Source organism: Bidens hawaiensis, unplaced genomic scaffold (assembly GCF_021521415.1).
Source record: "Bidens hawaiensis isolate Kalapana, Puna unplaced genomic scaffold, B.hawaiensis_p1.1 tig00073102_1, whole genome shotgun sequence".
In the NCBI taxonomy this organism is placed as follows: domain Eukaryota; kingdom Viridiplantae; phylum Streptophyta; class Magnoliopsida; order Asterales; family Asteraceae; genus Bidens; species Bidens hawaiensis.
In genome coordinates, this window is record NW_027502737.1 from 1 (window position 1) to 8,526 (window position 8,526).

The 8,526-nt window shown below is 36.7% G+C and overlaps 1 long non-coding RNA gene and 1 pseudogene across 3 annotated transcripts; one reads left to right on the forward strand and one right to left on the reverse strand.

Annotated features, from left to right (window-relative positions):
- Window positions 1-1,693: 1,693 nt before the first annotated feature.
- On the reverse strand, window positions 1,694-3,305 carry LOC143606129 (ABC transporter I family member 20-like; annotated as a pseudogene). The gene is made up of 6 exons (XR_013148687.1): window positions 3,029-3,305; window positions 2,751-2,870; window positions 2,575-2,670; window positions 2,348-2,500; window positions 2,194-2,271; window positions 1,694-2,000 (listed from the first exon to the last, which is right to left on the reverse strand). The product of XR_013148687.1 is annotated as an ABC transporter I family member 20-like (transcript).
- Window positions 3,306-4,124: 819 nt separating this feature from the next.
- LOC143606131 (uncharacterized) lies at window positions 4,125-7,367 on the forward strand. Of its 2 annotated transcripts, none has more exons than XR_013148688.1 (4): window positions 4,125-4,449; window positions 4,756-6,160; window positions 6,936-6,989; window positions 7,086-7,367. It is a non-coding gene; the product is annotated as an uncharacterized LOC143606131 (long non-coding RNA). The 2 variants fall into 2 exon arrangements; XR_013148689.1 differs by having other exon boundaries at window positions 6,936-6,977.
- Window positions 7,368-8,526: the final 1,159 nt, after the last annotated feature.

Sequence of the window (8,526 nt, forward strand, 5' to 3'; positions counted from 1 at the left end):
TTTCGATGTCTAAAAAATTATTTATGCGCATCACCAATGATTTGGAGCGTGATTTTGATTACTTTCAGCAAAAGCCTGACGCTCGAGAGACGCTAGGATTCACGGCTATTCAGAAGGTTACGTCAGCCGTACGCGTGCTCGCCTACGGAAACACGACCGACATCAACAACGATTATTTAAAGATGGCCGAAAAAACAACTCGGGACACCTTGGAGTATATTTGTTATGGTACGTTTTTTTTAAATAGTTTATCACTTGTTTACTGTGATCATTTATTTTATAAAAGTTTTGTAAAATATAGGAATATTTAAACTATATGGACCACATTATCTGAGAGAGCCCAACGTTAACGATCTACAACGTCTTTACGAGGCACATACAAGGGTGCATGGTTTTTCCGGCATGATAGGGAGTGTAGATTGCATGCATTGGGAATGGGCTAATTGTCCAACTGCATGGCGAGGTCAATTCACACGAGGTGACCAAAAGGGACCAACGGTCAGCCTTCAAGCGATCCCTTCATACGACCTTTGGATTTGGTCGGCATTCTTTGGTGTTCCCGGTTCCAACAATGACATAACCGTCTTAGAGCAGTCTCCTGTGATAAAGAGTTACATATCTGGGACCGTTCCCGTCGCTTCGTTTTGGGCTAACGATAACTTCTACCATCATGGGTACTATCTGGGTGATTGAATATATCCAGAGTTCTCGATAATCGTTAAAACATTCAAAGACCCGATGGATGAAAAAAGACAGTATTTTAAGAAAGTGCAAGAGCCTGCAAGAAAAGATATCGAGAGGTGTTTTGGTGTTCTTCAACAACGATGACATTATGTTAAAAATCCTTGTCGTCTGTGGTCTTTAGAAAGAATGAGATGTGCTATGTATGTGTGTATCATAATGCATAACATGATCATCGAGGACGAGGAAAGAACAATGTGTCCAACTTTCATACCGGACCCGGATCCACCACGGACTCCGGCAAGTATGGAGCAACGACTGGAAAACTCGGATTCCGTGCGGTCAAGAAAGATACATAACGCACTAAAGGAGGATTTGGTCCAACATCTTTGGATATATCGGCCTCTGCCTGGTGAAAACGATGATCAAAACGAGGGCAACAATGAAGACGATGATGAAGACAACGACGACGATGGTGAAGACGATGAAGACGACGATGAGGACGAAGAGGGCAAAGACGACGACGACAACAACGACGAATAGTTTTTTTTTTTATTTTCTTGTAATATTTATTTAATAAAATATTATTGTTATTTGATTATTCTTATTAAAAATTAAAAAAAAAACAAAAAGTGTAAAAGTGACTGGGCGCCACGTGGCGCATAATCCCTGGTAGTGGAGAGTTATGACTACAACTTGTTTTTGTACAAAACCATAACTCTGACTGGGCGCCACGTGGCGCATAACCCCTGATAGTGGAGCTTTATGACTACACATGGTCTTAGTGGAATTCCAGTTTTGGTTATTTGCTTGACCAACCAAACACGTTTTTGCAAGAAATTAATTTCGATTTAATTTCACACCAAACGGCAACACGGCCTATAATCTTGCAATACATAATGCATAATGTTATTAAAACATCAATTACATGAAAAGCAATATTTTATAAGTTTATAAAAAAAACAGGAACCCATATGACCAAAGTGTTAAACATGATTGATTCATACTGTATACAAATTTAAAGTATCAATAAGTTTGATCTTCCCTAAGACCATTTTACAAAACCTCATCGTGATGTCTTGGATTTCAAACATGACTATTGCCTAATAACCCTATTTGAACTATAAACGAAATTCTCTTCGCCAGCAACTGTGGAATTCAGCCTTCCAGCAGCCCAACCATTGTTGACCACACGAACCGGGTCCCCAGTTACCCGTGTGCCATCAATGCGCCTATCAAATTCTGGAAGTCCGCTTGCTTTCCGCTCTTTCCTTTCTCTCCTCGTCTCTTTCTTTCCTCAGCCATTGCTCTACTGTTCTCTGTAATCACAAAGAAGCTGCTCCATTGACTTTGACTTTTTAGGCCATCATAATATTTCTCAAGTTGAAACTCACATAAAACTCTAATTATTATTCTGTATACATATTAATGCATGATTACAGTTTCTTTAAAACAAATTGCATAAACTTTGAAGTTCAAAATCGACCTTAAAAGTTTTGGTGTGAAACTCACCATTAAAGACAGGTTACTCGTCTTTTTGACCTCGTCCATAGTGGATGCTAACTGCAACTTCCCATGAGCCACATAAACCTACAATAAAGAGTAGTATAACATTGTAGCATTCCGTATTCTAAAATAAATGCATATGATTAAAAAGCTTACATACAATGTGTGAAGGCCAATTCTCAAGACCATCAAATATGTGTGTAGCATATATAATAGTAGCGCCGCGCTCTTGACATTCCTTTTTCAGGAAAGTCAAAAGATCAGCCCTGGCAAGTACATCTAGGTCAACCGTAATTTCATCAAGAAGAAGAACCTATAGGTACGTATAAAATTGGCATCATGGTTAATGTTACAGCAGAAAAGAGCGAGAATCAATATATAGCATACCTTGAATTCCTTAAGAAGGCCCATGCATATCTGCACTCTTCTTCGTTGACCGTCAGAAACCTTATGCATCCTCCATGAGGGATCAATATCCAAAACCTGAATTTGAAACAAAAGACGAAGAATTAAGTCTAAATTGGAGTTTAACATAGCAGCATCATAGTGTGAATGGGAGCTACCTTAATTAGGTTAGCTCTTCTCTGAGGATCAACCCCTGATACGCCAAATAACATTTTTTCAGCAGAAACGTCCATTTGTATTGCAACATCAAACCCAGCAAAAGCAACTTCCCTTCTCCACTATTCATTATTAACAACACAAAACACATATTCAGAGACCCTAACCCGTTTTCCAGTCCTACCCATACAAATAGCAATAGCATCAAATGATATATATATATATATACCCAAACAAAAACGGCATAATGATAAAAAAGGATTGAATAGAAGGTACCTACCTCTCCACCAAGATAAGTGAGTTGAGCAGAGGAAGTCAAAGAGGTGTCATGGAAGGCCGATCTGCCAAGAACCCTGACCATATGAGGGTCCACCATATGCTTCCCACCGAGTATTTTGAGTATTATTGTGGTTTTTCCAGGATCCCACAGAAGACAACGATCACCGGCCTTGAGCGTCAGGGACAAGTCTTCGATCAGAGGAGCTGAACCAGGAAGGCGGATGCCCATCGATCCCAGGGTAGCTGAACTTTAGATTATTGATAACCACCGTTGCCATTCTTGTTTATTATTATATATATATATTATAACCTATAAGTTTGCGAGGCAGAGGGATCAACTTATTATTGATAACGTCGGCTGTCCATCTGTCGTGGAAGTAGTGTTTTACTTTTTAGTTAATCAATGATTGGTTAATCAACAACAAGGTAGTATTTGGTATATGGTAATGGAATAGGTCGTTATCACTGATGGATCTTAAATTTTTCTAGTGGGTTCACTGTTATTAAATGCTCTAATTTCATAAACGCCGGACATACAAAATTTCGAATTGGTTCTACGGTTCAGGTCGTGCAATTCTAATATTGAGGCCTTTATAGTTTCAAGTATAAACAAGTGATTATACGTGACAGCAGATCGGGTGTGCTAAGACGTAGTTTAGAATATGGTTTATTTGTTTCGAGTCGGAATGTATTTTAACAAAATTAGCACATGTCAACTTAGAAAGAAGTATTAAAATAAATAGATCATCAAAGTTAAAAGTGACCTAAAATTCATCAACTTATCACATAGTTCTATCAATAGAGATTTTATTCATCCCATCATAACTTATTAATAATTATATATATATATATATATTAAAACACAACTTTCTTAACAAATTATATGCTTTAGAGGTTGTGCTTTGTGTTTTATTTGTTGTTCCAGCTGCTTTAATATCCGTATCATATGCTTTGAACACAGTACATTTTGACACGTGTTCATTTTATTTACACGCGTTGAGTTCCTGGAATTCATTAGGAGAATCTCTTCTTTGTCATAGTTCATATTGTTTACTCTTTAATTAATTAATCTTTACACCCACTATCTATCTTCTCTCTCTTTCTTCATCTTCGTTACCATCAAAACGACATCTTCAACCATGTTTTCTCTCTCTATTGTTTGAGAGACCACCGTCACCAGTGGTGTATCGTCATGGCTGGAACTATCACGATAGTGTTGTGCCACTATTGTGGCTCCGACTGTTAATGACCCTGATTCGTCTGTGTCGGGTTCCGAAAATATGGCTCCGTTTTCGTCTATTGCGGCTCCGATTCTTCTGTTGCCGGGTTTGATTTTGGAACCCTAGGCGACGGTAGTCGAGGAGACTGTGACTTTTGGTTATTTATGGTTGGGATGGAGGTGGTTGTGCTTCGCTTACGACTGTTTCCGGGATTTGATAGTAACCGATTCGAGATGGTTAATCTTCCTAGCCTTTTGTAGTAGGCAAACACTCCCAAGAATTAGATGAGAAAGATAGAGACACTATTTTGGAGCACCATTTTCAATATTTCATTTCATGCTAAAAACAAATACAAATACAAACCACTTATCCACTACTTACTAATATGACTCTAAATAAACTAACCACTATGAATATTAAACTCAAAACCCACTAGACCAATTACTAATTAACTTAATTAAAGTAATAAACAAATACTAATATTTATATTAATACATGCACGTATCAGGATCCATGTTGGAACCCTTGGCGGCGGTAGCGTTGGCGGATGTAAGATGACGATGATATGTGACTGAGCCTGTGAGATGTGTTCGCTACATCAATACAACGTTTGTTGAAATGCCTCATTTTCAAGGTATGGGTAATTGTTGTGATGCTCTGTTTGTGTTATTTAAGTCTGGAATAGTGGTGTAACTAGAGTTTGTTAATTGGATGTTTGATGCACACAAAGAATTTCTTATGTTTGTTAACGTTTCAAAACTCGAAAGCATAAAACGCTGCCAAAAAATTACTATGGAATGAGAAATAATTGAACACAAATTTGATTCAAGCATGTTCAATCAAACACTGTGAAGCATCAAGTAGTCAAGTATCAATGTTAACCTTGGTGTACAAGGCAAGCTACAACATGAGTAGCCTGTAAAATTAAGTTTACTTATTTTATTGTTGCATAAGAATACATATGTTTTGAGTTTTAATTGAAAAAAATGAGTTATTATGTGCATAAATAGCACACGTAGGTGGTGCCAAAATGTCATTGACTGTGGCCTTTTTAGGCTGTTTTTGGTGGCGGTGGTTGATGTTGCTGGATTCCATTTTGGAAACCTAGGTGGTAGCGATGATGGAGGTAAGACAACGATGTTTGACTATCGATGGGTTCCATTTTTGCCTCTATTGTGACCTTAGATGCGGTGCACATGAGGTGTTTGATGAAATGCATGTCTGTCCCATTGGACTTTAGAAAGGCTATGATAATTTTCTGAGCCTCTGTTATGAATATTTGTGATCTTCGATACGATGAACATGTGGCCACACCGGCGATGATGATGACGAACTCTTGGCGTTGCAACTTTGTTGCTTGGAAACAAGCAACCAGAGTTGCAGCCATGATGATCTGAGCCTAAAGCTGGATTATTAATCCTAACTGTGCCTATAAGGCGCTTGATGAAATACTTATATAAGTGTTTCATACTTTCAGTACGTTTCTCGGTATTTCTGTGGTTAGTTCATGATATTGGTTTATTTTTTGCAATGTCGAATTTTATTGAATCGTCACTGTTAATTTCTGTTGGTCGTAACTCTAGGGTGCATTACCTTTTCGAAGAGCACAGGCTGCTTGAGAAAAAAAAGAAGGCGATATGTTCTTTAAAGGTGGTATATATAAGAAAGCAATACGAGAAGGCAATATTCATTGTTCACTTTTGTGACTGACTCTTTAGTTATTTACTTCATATGTATTTTTGCTGAATCTTTTATCTTTTGAATCTTAGGTTGCAAAGTAAATCGGGCACAGCATTAATTTAGTAGTAGAAGAGAAGAAACACGCAAACGCGTTGAAGAATAATTTCAACCTTAATAATGATGCCTGACAATTGAAACTGAATGATTACAAACAGGCTCAAAAGCTTACTAAGGTTAGATAGACTCAATAGACATCTTTTTTTTGTTTTTTTAAATAAAATTAATAATAATATTAATAATAGTCTACTTACAGGTGACATAAACATAGCAGCTATTCATGTCCCGGAGGGCCGAAGTGTATACAAACGCAGCGGTTCTGGATCTTGCTGAAATTGATACTTTGGTATGAAAATTGCTAATGTGGTTTTTTTTCTTTCGGTTGGGGGACAATATGACAGTGATTATACTAAAATTTTGTTTCACATTTTATGGAAATGAGTCTAAACATTGGTAATTATAAATTTTGTAGGGGTGATTAAAACAAGTGAAGAGGAATTCTTGCTGATTTAAGTCACAAGTATAGGCAACTCTGACCGTAGATAAAGTCAAAAATATAGGTAATTCTAATCAATTACTTAACTATCGAGTCGATTTTGGTTGCGTTTTTATCTCAAGTTGGACAATTAAAAAAATAGCTCATATTTTTGACCTGTTTGCCACTTCATTAGTTGCTTTGGGTCGTGTTTTTATCTCAAACGGGTTAAACAAAAAAGCTAATATTTTTACCCGTTTTCTAATTTGGGTCGTGTGTATCTCAAATGGGTCGTGTGTCTCAAATGTGTCTGACATTCCAATAATCTTTCTATTGCTTATTGTTTGTATAAGGCTAAGAATTTTTTGTATAATCTTTCTATTTTTTGTTAATACCTTTGAATATTATGTATAAGGCTAAGAATTTTGATGTATTTAGCTTTTACTTATGCGAACTCCTTGAGTTTTTTGTTACAGAAGCTGTTGATTTGTTAACGGATGCTTCAATAGATTAAAAAGGTAATTCATAAGGTTTGTATATAACAATATCTTTAGTTATTGTCTCTGTCACAATTTTATTCTTGGGTAATATACTTTCAGTTTTTTATTCAATCATTTTCGTTCCAGAAATTATGGAAGAAAAATTTGTTAGGAGTGATTGGAGATTGATATGTTGTAGCTGTGATTTAAATATTACAAAGTGTCGAGTGATTTCTACTGAAGCTACTGGAGATGCACCTGGCCCTCTATCAACATGTGAAAAGAAAGAATCAGCAACCTGTGTCTACCCATCAAAAGTCTGTGCCTACTTATTTTATTTATGTCAAGTGTAAAATTTACGATACATTTGTTTGTTTTGAGGTTGATGCATGTAAAGCAATGACATTTTTTGGCGTTGTAGCCCGAATTCTGAAGCCGATCTCATTTGGAAAGTCATATATTTAAGTCGGAAGATGATGAGTTTACCCTCATATGAGAGGTGGTCTAACGACCCTTTACGATCTTCTAAATTTATTCTACAACACAAACCCGCGCAACGCGCAGGTTATAAAACCTAGTTGTTGTATAAATCAAATTGAGATTAGACTAATTGATATTAAAGGAAAATATAATCATTGTGGTATAGTACACATGAAATCTAAGAACAATATAACTGATTTAGAATAGTTGCCTGTTACTTTTTTTTGAGCTACTGCAAGTTGAAACTACTATATATGCTGCTACATTTTTAAACAATTAAATAACCCTAGATTGAAACCACAACTATGAATTGGCATATTTTTTTAACAAATCTGCTTAAAAAAAATAATAAAAGGAAATGAAGTCAGATCCATCATTTTTAGAGTAAAGATAAAACATAGTGAGTACCTATGTTGTGTGTGGGTTGCTAAAAGAATAAAACATTCAATGTTACATAAAAGAATACTCATCAAACGCGCTGCAAAGATGAATCGAACCTGGGTACTATCACTAACAAAGCGGAGCCTTAACTAACAGACTCCTTGTTCATTTTGTGTATAGATTCACTCAAATTTTATATATGGGTTCGCTGCAGTTTTTAATATAAACGTTCTACTTAAAAACCGAAACTCAATGGGTTCCCGTGAACCCGGTACCTAATATGTAGGTCCGGCCTTGGTCATTACCATTCCATTAAGTTGTTTGATTACCATGCGGAAATGAAATTAATTATTTCTTTGTATTGTTTGATAGGCTAGAAAAGACCATAATAAAATAAAAATGGTAGTAAGTGGCGGCGGGAAATGATGGCGATGGGTGGATAGGTGGTGGTGGCGGGTGATGATGGGTGGCAACGGTGGTAGGTGATGGTGGCAAGTTCATTGTGGTGGGTGACGACAGCTGTGGTGGTGGTTGTAGGCAGCGGCGGCGCTAGTGGTGGAGGTGAGATGGCAGTGGGTGGTGTTAATTGGTTATGTTAGTTAATTATGCGAGTTTATTTTAATTGATTCTCACTATTTGATTGGTAGGCAAGATACTGATAGAAATTTTTTTATCATGATCTCTATACGTGTTCACGAAATGATTAATATCTGGTTCTTATCATTGC